The sequence below is a fragment of the Oryctolagus cuniculus genome, chromosome 9, assembly GCF_051225735.1.
Source record: "Oryctolagus cuniculus isolate XC-2025 breed Fujian yellow rabbit chromosome 9, ASM5122573v1, whole genome shotgun sequence".
Taxonomy (NCBI): Eukaryota; Metazoa; Chordata; class Mammalia; order Lagomorpha; family Leporidae; genus Oryctolagus; species Oryctolagus cuniculus.
The window spans coordinates 37,481,999-37,495,145 of record NC_142875.1 but is presented as its reverse complement, the minus strand read 5'-3'; the positions used below and the strand labels follow the sequence as shown (position 1 = coordinate 37,495,145).

The following is a 13,147-nucleotide window of genomic DNA, read 5'->3' as shown; positions in this document are numbered from 1 at the left end:
GTCGCCATTTGGCAAAAGAATCAGTGGATGGAAGCCTTTCTGTCTCTCCCTTTGTAACTCTACCTCTCAAAATAAGTTGAAATATACTACAAGCCATGCATTATTCTACACATATTTCTAGTAAGTTAAAAATACTAGCTAATGTTATCTTCCTAACAAGTGCATTTGCCTTTGTTGCTGTGCAACAAATAACTCCTTAACTTGGTGTCTTGAAGCAAAAGACACTCCCACGTGGGTGTGCTTGTTGGAGCTCCAGCTGCTCTGCTTCTGATACAACTTCCTCAACATTCCCGTGTGGGATGATGGCATCCCAAACGGCAGCTTCATCAGCTGTACCACGACACCAGCCCCTGAACTATAACCTTAAGAGAGACCCTGAAACCAGTACCACCCAGCTGAACTCCCAAATTCCTGCCCTTCAGGAATTATTGTAGGAGAAAATCAACGTCTATTTTTGCTTCAAGACACCAAGTTATGGGGTCAGTTGTTACACAGCAACAAAAGCTAATGCAGTTGTTGTGAAGCTAAAGTTAGCTAGTAGTTTTAACTCACTGGAGAATGCAAAGAATAACGCATGGCTTATAGTATTTTCCAATTGTTTATAAAATTAATCCCTTTTTTAAGGGTCTAATTCACCCACTATGAGCAGAATTCTGATTAGTTCTTGGGATAACAGAAAAGACAAATGTGATTTCTGCCAAAAATTGCATCACATTGAGGGGGAAGAGGGGGAAGACAAACATACACCTAACAGACATGTTTTGCACAAAAGATTTAATAAGCCATTGAAACATACACATTTCAGTGCCTTTATACCAATATAAAATGTTTCAACAGTTTGAATGGATGTGCCAAATGGTTTACTTTTCCTATAACTGTTTTTCTGCTTCCACTTAGTTGTTGCCTTAAACTATACACAAAATAGATCAAGAACAGTTCATGTTTTCAACGGGCTTTGAATATTAAAGTGCTGCTATTAAGTTATGCTATTAATTTTTATATATTCTATATGTCACATGTTGAATCCTTTCAAAACACATCCTAAATCACCCAAAAGGTAAAATATTTTGAACAAACTTAAATTTGTTCTTTATTTTGTCCTTAGTGAATGAGCCATTTGAAAGCAAATTCACCACATCAGTCTTTATCAGAGTAATGTTGGGTAACAGAGACCGTCTATTTTTCTGTCAAACATGAATCAAAAATTATCCAGGTCTAAATGAGATGGAAACACCACATCTATCTATCTCTGCTCTCTGGTGCCAAGATACCCAGCAATTTAGAACACTGATCAGTGCATAATGGTCCAGGTGATTATGTTTTTTAGCCTCAGCCATTCAAGTTCTCAATTCTTTTTGCAAATTCTGCAGCAGATACAGCCAAAGCCAAGATATCCTTTTAGCTACTAAGGGCTACACGAGTTTAGTGAGCATTTTTCCTGTAGAACTGCTCTAAGAGAGGGAGAAGAACACCTGCGATGTTACAAGGACAATCTCCAGTTTCATGGAACACTGAGGATGTCGGAACTGTCAGCTCTTATAATACCTGCCTGCAGTTAATTTGATTTCTCCATTCAAGTTCAAATGAATTGCATAACTGAGCAGCCAAATAGTTTCCATCTTATTAACCCAATGACTAAGTTATTCACTGTGCCCTTCCAGTTATCCTAACTGAGCTCTTCACTTACGGCCCAAAGATTTTAATTGCATAACCAGCTGTTATTGTCACTTGAGGCCCTACATGGAGTAATTAGGGAAAAGACACTAAGTCATCCTAGGAGAACACTGGTAGTTACATTCTGCCCACAAAGATGCAAATAATTAGGAGTATGTGTGTGTATGTAGATAATGACAAAGACAGCTTTAGTCCCTAAGATACCCCCAGATACCTTTAAAGCCAAACATTTAGGAGCAAGGAGAATTCATAGGCAGGAAAAGTTGACCTACCCAAATGGGTACTCCAACTGATGGAGCAGTTAACAAGCAAGAGTAAACAGAAGGGAACTTGGAAGTGCAAGAAGATCAGGTGTGTTTGAGAACAGCAGCAAGGTGAGTCAGTTTGGGAGGAGGCCAGAGCTAAATCCACAGTTTTCTCAGCAGGATTGTGATGGGCTGCTATGGGAAGCTAAGGAGCCTAAATCCCAACTTGGATGTAACAGCAAGGTATGAATGTTTGTTGGAGGCAGGTAGGCAGACCAGGTTCATTTCCTAGAATTAAAGCATCGGCTAGTGGATTTATTGGGAAGAAATTGAAATGGATTATAAAAAGCTCCAAAATCTGCAAACAAGTAACTGTTACTTAACTACATAGGAATCAACTTTATTTAAGCCTTTTTTTAAGCAGTAAAAATAAAATAGCTCTTGTTAAACCAAACTGGAACAACTAGCAAAGAAAGAGGAAGAAATAGAGGAATATTCATGGAGGTAAAAAAAAAGACATTTCTAAATTTCAACAGCAAAAATCATTTGTGACTAGCTTGTTGTGAGAGTAAGAAAACAAAAGGCACAATCAAGCCATGGTAACTACTTTGGTACTCATCTAGGAGTAAAGTGAAGGTGTCTTAAGGAGATGTGGGCCCACGGCTTTGGAGAGGCCTTGATCGACAAGAAAAAAAAATTTAGTAGTTGTCAGAATATAGGATAACTATATGTAGGAAGCTCTCATTACCTTGCAGGAATGCTGCAACGTACTTTACATGTGTAGTCTCTCAATATAAATTCCTTTAAAAATAACTTTCATGTATGACAAAAACTGGTTGAGAAGGATAAGCTAACTGGCTCAAAATCATAATGTTATCAAGTGATTAAACTGGGATCCAAAATCCACACTGTTTAATTCCTGCTTAACACCATTACTTTAGAAGCTCTCTTTCTCTTTCACATTCACAATGAATAATTGTTGATGAAAACAGAGATCATTTAAAAGCTGATGCATATAAACCTTAAGTATCCCAACTTTAAATACATACATACACACACACACACACACACACACCCCATCTTTAGATGCGGGACCAAGATCTCTTCTTTCAGCACAAGACTATTGATGGGGACTGCACCTTCCAGATCACACACATACATCCTATTATCCACTGTCTATGATTCCTAGTTTGTATTTCTTAGAGGAAAGAGAAACTAAAGACTTTTTTGTCAGGCAATATGAATATAAACAGATTCCCAATTATATTTCTATTGTATTGCCAACACCTAATTTGACAGCAATTTTTTTTAGAAATTATGATCAAGTCTTTCCAAAGCACTCAACTACATCTTCACAAGAAGCACAACTTAGTTTTTATGCTCAAAGTTTAACCAATTTATTCAATGTTTAAATTTGTTGCTTTAGCAAGTACTCCTGAAATTAAGCAGTTTGGAAATGAACACAAGTCTCTTGATAAGAAAATAAATACTAGGAGCAGAAATATGCTGACAAACCTGCAAGTCATTGCCTACAGTATACAGGGAATGCACACTATCACCCGGCCCTTAGTCCAGGGTCCCAAAAGAGAATGAGAGCATCCATTCACAAAGTAATTATCTGTTGAGAGACACGGCTCAGCTCTTATGTCACGAGATTATTTAGAATGATGATCCTAAATTATAAACATTTTGAGCAGAAGAATCATCATGTACAGAAGATCTGTGTTCTTGCCCCTTGGGAAGTTTAAAATCTAATCACTGAACTGAAAGACCCTTAGTAAGAAATATGCAAAATTCCTTTATGAATAGACTCTTCTTTGATTCCAATCTTATACATTTTTAATAGTAACTATTGTGGTCAGTGCTACTAAGACCTTCGCTTCTCATGCAAGGAACACACAGCACCGAGAGGTTAAGTAATTTGCTGAAGATGACCCATTTAGTAGGTGATGAGTCAACTTCAAACTCTATCTCAAGAGTCTGAACTGTTAATCACCTTACGGTCAATCATCTACCAAGGGCCCGAAGTGTGCCATTTATCTATTTTATCTGATTTAGATCACTCTTCAAGACATAGGATTAGACACATTTCCCAACATACCCCACGTAACTGAGATACAAAGCAGTTCAGATAGAAATCAAACAAATCACTTGATTTTAGTTCTCCTATGCTTTACTCTATGTACCACTGTCATCATTTGTAAAGATCTGTACAGTCATGCCCTGAAGATAACACAGATGAAAATACAGTGTATATTTCTAACTCAAAGAAATCAGTGGAGATACTTTAGGTATCTTGTTCTAAATAAGAGAACACAATTTTCTCTCCCCAGGAAAATAAATTTACACTATTTCTATCATCTCTGCTTATTACAGAAAACATTATGGCAATAAAACAAAGTAAAACTCATTCTTAATTTTGCCATCAGATACCAGTGTTAATATTGTATAAGCTTGTCTTCCAGCCCTTTGTATATGTTTGTGTGCATTCAGAAATCTCTCACAGTTAATTTTAATCCGGACTGGCAATGAAGTAATGGAATAATTACAGAACTTCATTACACTACGTGGAGGAGTGTTTCTGTGACTTTCTGCTTTGTTTATCATCCTTAGGGGTGACTAATGTGATGAGAACTAGAAAGACATTTTTATAGGGAAGGAAACATTCCTTGGCTTTCTTCCTATCTTTCCCTGGCTGCTGCTGCTTGTTTTCTTTGGCACACTCCTCTTCCTCTAATAACTCATGTGGGTTTGCCTCGGGACTCCAAGCACTCCAGTCTTCTTACTCAACATTTTCTCTAAGGAAAACTCATCCGTTCTTACAGTTTCTGTGTTACCTATGATCCAATATCACCTATATTTGTTTAGTCCATTCTTTTCTGAACTCGATAGGATGTTTACAAAAATCAACTTGATGTCTGTCATACTTGGATGTGTAAAATCTCTCAAAATCAACTCAACAGACCTCAAACACCTGTCCCTCTTCATCTCTTTCCTCACCCATAGAATTCTTTAAGCCAGAGCTTTCAGAGACATTTGTGACATTTCACTTGCCCTTACATTTCCCAGCCAGTCTATTAGTCCAAAGTAGTCCAAAATCTCTCTAATCTGTCTACTTCCCTCCAGTTCCACATTTATTCAAGTAATTGCCTCATCTCAGTAATTGTTGTAGGTCTCACTCTTTCAGCTCTTAAACTGTAACATCTTTCCTCTCCATAGAAACTGAAATGAAAACTGAATCAAGTCATTCCATTGCTTAAAACTTTACATGGTCTCCCACTGCACCCAGAATAAAACCTAAACTCTTTAAACATACCCTAAAGTGTTTCACAAGCCCTAACTCCTCCTACTGCTCCAAGCTCATCTCACTTCATTCTCCTTACTTCAAGCTCCTTAGGTACCTTCTTCCAGAACCTCAAAGTACCCTACTCTTTGAAGGCTTTAGAACAAATCTGTTCTCAAACATTGCACAGTGACTTACTTCTAAATTGGACAAGAGCACAGCCCCATTTATCCCTGTTCCTTCTTGTTCGGCACTATAAACCCTGAGAGTAAGGCAATGGAGAACTCCGAAATGTGGCAAGAAGGTCAACTTGTTTGGAAACCCTTCAGGAACAAACAGCTGTGTTGCCTGCCTCTTCCCTTCTCAACAGAACTTGAAAATCTGCCAGAGCCAGTGTTTGCAGATCCCCAACCTACCAACAAATCCTTGCTAGGAAGACTTCTACTTCCCCCATCTGAGCACAGGATTCTCTGACAACATAGGGTGAACCTGACTCATGAGGAGAACTACTAACACTAACTGCCTCAAAGAGGGAATCTGTTCTCTTCCCACTGGGCCTAAGATGACCCCTCCTGCACAACCAACAGATGCAGAGATATCTAGGTGGGCTGAAGGAGAAACCCAAGCACAATAAAGGTACCCCCTCCCACACTCTGCAGACCTGCAACTCCTCCGCTCAGACACCTGGCAGTCCATCCTGGGGAAACTCCTTCCAGCCTCTCAGCCCACACCAGCTGTGAGAGCCCCACCACCACCAAAGAAAAAGGATAAATCAAGCAAAACATAACAGAACAGCAACATCTCTGAAAATTAAGCAATTATTTTAACAACAATCTTGAAAAGGAGGTCTTAGAATATGCATTCTACATAGGATGACAGACTGTTAAAATATTTGATTATGACCTGGAGACTCCTATCAAAATAGACAAAATTTCAAGGATACAATTATATGCCGTGGCTCTTGTCCCCTTTCCTCTATCTTTAAAGCAGGCAAATAATACTTTCTAACCTTGCTCTGACTCTCCCACTTGGGCTGTTATCATCACATCTCTTTCTATGATGCTCTTCCTCCCTCTGTAAGTGTGGGCTCATCCTGCAAAGCCCACACTGTCAGGGTACTGGGGCAACGGTATTCATCAACAAGAAGCCCCAGAGACAAGTTTCGGTGGACAAGTCCATTTATTAACAATCAATCACACGATTTTAAAGGGCAGACTATTTCAGGGCAACACTAATTCTACAGGATAAAGCTAATACTGGCCCCTCCATGCTTCTCCAATCAGCTTGAAGGTCACGTAACCGCCATAGCCTTCCAGGTGGTCCTTATCAGTCTGGGCCACTCTCAGGAGCTGTTTACCAGATGGACAATTACAAGGCCCTGCCACCTGTCAGCAGTCAGGTCATAGAGTCCTTCCTGGGAGGCATGGTGTGCCACGTCCTCTTAGCCTTCTGCATGGGCTAGGCAGGCAGTCTCCCAGCCAGGCACGGGATCACCGACATGTAACATTATGTTTACATTGGGACACCCAGCTCAATCATCTCATCTCAAGGCCCTTAACTTCATCAGAAATGCCAAGTGCTTTTGTCACACAAGTGGATATGTTCAGCAGTTTCAACGTTTAGGACATGAACATCTTGGAATATGCTGAGAGACAATATATATTCCACCAATAGACTGTGTTAAGACATATTTGTATAGTATAACACCCAAAGCAACCACTAAGGAAACTATTCAGTTACCCTTACAACACAAGAACAAATCAAGATGACATCTTTCAATATCCAAATAACCCACAAGAAGACAAAAAAAAGTCCAAAGAACAAGAGGCAAAAAACTATTAAAAATGTAGACTTCAGAATGGCATGGTGGTACAGTGGCTTAAGCCACCACCTGCAACACTGGCATCCCATATGAGCACCAATTCAAGTCCTGGATGTTTCACTTCTGATCCAACTCCCTGCTAATATGCCTAAGAAAGCAGCTGAGGAAGGCTTGATTTCTTGGGCCCCTGCCATCAAGATGTGAGGTCCTGATGGATTTCCAATCTCCTGTTTCCAGCCTGGGCCAGCCTTCACTGCTGTAGCCTTTTAGAGAGTGAACAAGCACATGGAAATCAAATCAGTCACTCAATCAATGTCTCTTTGGTAGACTTAAGAACATATCGATATTACATAATGTGAATCTGTCAATCTAAAGAATAATTGACAGAGTGGTTAAAAACCAAAACAAACAAACAAACAAACAAAAAATGACCTGGGGTGGGTATTGTGGTGTAGCTGTTTAAGCCACCAGTTGGAACTCCCACATTCCATGTAGGAATGCATGGCTCGAGTCCTGGCTGCTCCACGCTTCTGATCCATGTCCTGCTTATACACGTAGGAGGCAGCAAATGATGACCTAAATACTTGGGTTCCTGCCACCTGACTTCTACCTGGAATATCACTGCATAACAGCACAAGTAAGAGTGCATCAGGAAGCTAACTGTCCTAAATGTGTAGTCACATCATGGAGCCTCAAATTAAATGAAACAAAAGCTGATCAGAGCTAAATGAAATAAAGCAAATTCACAATCATAGTTGGATATTTGAACAGCATCCTAGCAGAAACTGATAGTTACTATACAAAATGTCAGCAGAGCTAGAAGAAATCTGAATTACAAAATCAACAAAATTTGAGATTACAAACACACACACACACACACGCACACACCTATATACGAAGATAGAACCCTCCACCCAACAACAGAATACATCTTTTAAGCACCTGTGAAACAAACTTAGAACATACTCTGGGTCACAAAGCAAACTCAATGCCTTCAAAAGAATGAAATTATGTATTATATTTATTGACCAAGATGAAATTAAAAACTTTAAAAATAAAAACTATAAAATATGTGGACATTAAAAACAAATAAGCCATGGATGAAAGAGGAAGTCTCTATAGATAAAATGATTTTCTAATGCTAAAAATCAGATTTATACCAATAAATATTAGCATTAGAAGTTAGAAAGGATTGCCGGCGCCACGGCTCAATGAACTAATCCTCCGCCTAGCGGCGCCGGCACACCGGGTTCTAGTCCCGGTTGGGGCGCCAGATTCTGTCCTGGTTGCCCCCCTTCCAGGCCAGCTCTCTGCTATGGCCCGGGAGTGCAGTGGAGGATGGCCCAAGTGCTTGGGCCCTGCACCCCATGGGAGACCAGGAGAAGCTCCTGGCTCCTGCCTTCGGATCAGCACGGTGCGCCGGCCGCGGCGGCCATTGGAGGGTCGGTCTCTCTCTCTCTCACTGTCCACTCTGCCTGTTAAAAAAAAAAAAAAAGTTAAAAAGGATCTAAAATTACGAGTAAGTTCCTACTGGGGTAGGCGTTGTAGTGCCTTAAGTTAAGCTACTGTTTAGGATGCCATACTCCATATCAGAGTGTCAGTTTGAGTTTTTGTCATTCAGACACTAAAACAGCTTCCTGCTGGTGTACGTGTGAAGGCAGTGGATGATGACCCAAGGGCTTGGGTCCCTACTGTCCACATGGGAGACCTAATGGTGTTCCAAGCCTCTCACTTCAGCCTGTCCCAGCCCAGACTGTTGCAAGCATTTGGGCAGTGAAACAGCAAATCAAAGACCCCTTGTGTCACTCTGCCTTTCAAAATAAATCTTCTTAAAAATTTAATTGAAACAAGTGAGTTGTAGTAAACAAAATACATGAAGCAGAATTTAAAAATAAGGAAAAGCAACTAAATAAAAACTACTTCTTAAAACATGAACAAAATTGATAAACTTCTGGCAAAACTGACAAACATGAAGAGAAATGATACTAACGACCAATATCATCAAACGAATAAAGATATTGGAGAGCCTGTAATCAGTAAACTATTACATAGGGGATATCATCATGGACAAATTATACTCACAAATTCACTAAGTTAGAAGAAATGGATCAATTTCTTGGAAAACAAACTTCCAAAACTCAACCAGTATGAGATAGGATATCAAACTATGATATAGATGCCAAAATCAAAGACAGAAAGGAAAATACACATCAATTGTACATAGGTACAAAAATCCTCAATCTAACCATGTATAAAAATGCCTCCATCTAACCATGTATAAAATGATACACAAAGTTGTTCAACACTTAAAAAATCAATGTAACTGATATCAGCAATCTAGCAAAAATCATGTGAATATACTGATGTAGGAAAAACATTTGTCAAAACTCTAATACCAATACGTGATGAAACTTTAAGTTAGAAATAGAGACATATTACTTTAACAAAATAAAAAAAAAATTTACAAAGACTTAATGGTAAAATCATTCTTACTGATAAAACACTGAATCCTTTCCTAGTAAGACTGGGAGCCAAGCAAGGATGTCACTCTTATTCTTACTCAACATAGTATTAGAAAGTCTAGCCATTGTAACAAGAAAAATAGAAGGTGTGCAATTAAAGAATGAGACAATGGCTGTTGATGTATAAAAATCCCATAGTAGCTACAAAAAGTTAAAAAATTAAAAACTCTTAAAACTAATTATATTTCAGCAACTTCGTAGCATACAAGATCAACACACAAAATCAACTACAAGGGGCCATCACTGTGGCACAGCAGGCAAAGCCACCACCTGCAGTGCCTGCACCCCCATCCCCCATATGGGTGCCAGTTCAAGTCATGGCTGCTCCACTTCTGATCCAGCTCTCTGCTATGGCCTGAGAAGACAATAGAAGATGGCTCAAGTCCTTAGGCCCCTATATCTGTGGGAGACACAGAAGTAGCTCCTGGATCCTGGATTCAATCATTGGCCCAGCTCCAGCTGTTGCAGCCACTTGGGGAGTGAACCAGTGGATCCAAGACCTCCCTCTCTCTCTCTGCCTCTGCCTCTCTGTAGTGCTTTCCAAATAAGTCTTTTTTAAAAAAATATCAATTGCATTTCTGTCTATGACCAATGCAATGTGGAAACAAAAAGTGAAAGCACAACACCATTTACTATCTTTCCAAAGATGAAATACTTTGATACACAACTGACTACACCTGTACAAAATTTGTGTTCTGCAAATTTGCAAAATTACAACTTAGTAAACCAAGGATTTGGAGAGACATAATATAAATGGATAGGAAAACTCAACATAGTAATTAAGGTAAGTTCTCTAAAAATTGATATATAGCTGTAATAGTCACTATCAAAATTCCAGCAAGGTTGGACAAGCATTGGGGCACAGCAAGGTAAGCCCAGACTTGGAATGTGTACATACCATACTTGAGAACCTGACATTAAGTTCTACCTCCACTTCCAATTCCAACTTTCTACTAATGCACACCCTGGGAGGCAGCAGGTGATGGTTTAAGTATACTTGGTTCCCTACCACCCATGTCAGAGACCTGGATGGAGTTTCTGGCTTCAGCCTGGTCCAGCTGTAGCTATTGCAGTCATTTGAGGAATGAACCATCAGAAGATCAATCAATCTCTCTCAATCTCAATCTCTCTTTCTCTGTATTTAAAACAAATGATTTTTTTTAATTCAAGCAAGATTTTATGTACCTACATATACAAGTTTATTCTAGAATTTCCATGACAGAGCTCAGGCCCTGGAAATGCTCAATCTTGATAAAGAATAAATTGAGATTAATTACCAATTGCAGTGAGTAGATAGTAGGCTCCCTCCTCAAAAAATAAAATTTATGTCCTCATTCTAATCCTCAGAACCTATGAATTACCTTATATGACAAAAGATTTGATTAGAGATCCTCAGAGGAAGAGCTTATCCTGACCTGTGTGGTGAGCAGGTATGTAGTGAAGAAGACATTCACCAAGGTGAAGTGGCATGAAGAGAGATTGAAGTGATGCAGCCATAGTCCAAAAAGGCCAAGAATTGCAAATGGCCACCAGAAGCTGAAGAGGGAAGAAAAGATTCTTCCCTAGAATTCCCAAAGGGAGTGTATCCTGCCCTCTAGAACTGTAAGAATAAATTTCTGTTGAAGTCATCAAGTGTGTATTGATTTTTAGTAGAAGCCATAGGAAATTCACATACAACATTAAGACTTGTTATAACTATAGTAATCAAGACAATGTGGCAGTATTGGCAGGAGAAGCCACAGATCAATGGAACATGATGGATAGCCCAGAAATGGGCCCACATACATATATGCTCAATGTTTTACAAGAGTGAAAAAGTGGTTCAACAGGGAGGGCAGCCTTTTCAAAAAGTGGTGTTAGAACAATCCAACATTCACAAGGGGTAAATTTTAACTTTGACATAAACCTCACAACTTGCACAAAAATGAACTCAGAATTGCATATGGACTTAAATGTAATATCATGAAGCTTAAAGAAAAATAAACTTTTCAGGATTTAGGGCCAGGCAAAGAGTTTCAGACTTGACACCAAACACACAATCCATAAAAGGACAAATGAAATCATCGTATCAAAAAGTTAAAATTTCTGGGGCCAGCATCCTGGCACAGTGGGTTAACCCACCATCTGCCATGCTGGCATCCTATATGAGTGCCAAATGGAGTACTGGCTGCTCTACTTTCAATCTAGCTCCCTGCTAATGTGCTTGGCAAAGTAGAGCAAAATGGCCCAAGATCTTGGCCCCCTTGCCACCTACATGGGACACCAGGATGTTGTTCCTGTGTCCTGACTTTGGCCTGGCTCAGCATGAGCTACGGCAGCTATTTGGGGAATGAACCAGCAGTTGGAACATCTTTCTCCCTTGCTGTCTCTTTGAAAAGTCTTTTTAAGAAGAAAAAACTTCTGATACGTGATGACCCATGTGAGGAGGATGAAAACAACAGCTGTAAATACACAGACTACACTTGCAGACTACAAATACATCAAAGGATTGTGTAAAGAACTCTGAGGTTCAATAATTTTAAAAATCCAATTAGAAAAGAGGTAAATATCAGGAACAGACATTTAACTCAAGATGACATGCAGATAACAAACAAGCACATGAAAATTCTTCATTATTAGCCATTAGGGAACTACAAATTAAAACATCAAGCAATCACTGTCTAACTACCAGACCAGCTAACATGAAAAATAGTAACACCAAATGCTGTTGAGAATGTGAATAAACTGGATCACTCATGGGAATGCAAAATGATACACTCATTCTGACAACAGATGAATGATTTCTTATCTCTACGTACAATTAACTTGGACTTTTATCCCAAAGGTATGAAAACCTATGTCACACAAAAACCTATGCATGAATGATCATAGAATTTTTCAAAATAGCCAAAAACTGGAAAGAATCCAAATTTCCTTCAAAGGGTGAATATAAACAGTGGTACCTAGATTCCATAGTATACTACCCAACAATAACAAAAAATGAGTCAACTAGAGATGTATACAACAACTTGGATGAATCTTCAGAGAATTATGCTAAAGGAAAACAACTCAGTCCTGAAAATTCACATACTGTTATGATTCCAGTTTATGTAACATTTATGTAACATTGAAATGGTCAAAGTTTAAACATCGAAAACAGATGAGGGGGTGGGAAGGTTAGGGACAGGGCAGGAGAGATGTGAATATGGTTATTAAAGGGTAAGTAATGGGTACTCACAAGTTAGAAACACTTAAATATAAGAAGAAACTGCTACTGTTAAAAATGAAAAGCATGGGGCTGGTATTGTGGTGCAGCAGGGTAAAGCTGCAACCTGCAATGCTGACATACCATATGTGTGCCAGTTCGAGTCCAGGGTACTCCACTTTTGATCCAGCTCCCAGCCAATGCCCCTGGGAAAGCAGAAGATGGCCCAAGTGCTTGGGCCCCTGTACCCACATCACACACCCAGGATGAAGCTCTGTCTCCTGGCTTCAGCCCAATCAAACCCCAGACTTTCTGGCTATTTGTGAAGTTAACCAGAGGATGAAAGAACAATATCTACCTCTCTCTCTGTACTCCTCTCTCCCTGCAACTCTGCCTTTCAAATAAAACCTATATTCA

General features: G+C 39.4%; 1 protein-coding gene across 8 annotated transcripts in view; it reads right to left on the bottom strand.

Moving 5' to 3' along the window:
* The window catches only part of LOC149124544 (uncharacterized), a 657,427-nt gene that overhangs the window by 615,010 nt on the left and 29,270 nt on the right, over positions 1–13,147 (bottom strand). The window contains exon 2 of one of the 8 annotated variants that reach the window (XR_016212828.1): positions 8,043–8,499. The exons of 6 other annotated variants lie outside the window; for them this stretch is intronic. The gene's annotated coding sequence lies outside the window, so the exon portion shown is untranslated. Of the gene's footprint in view, positions 1–8,042; positions 8,500–13,147 lie in introns of those variants that run through there. One more of the 8 variants, XM_089303595.1, reaches the window with a different exon arrangement.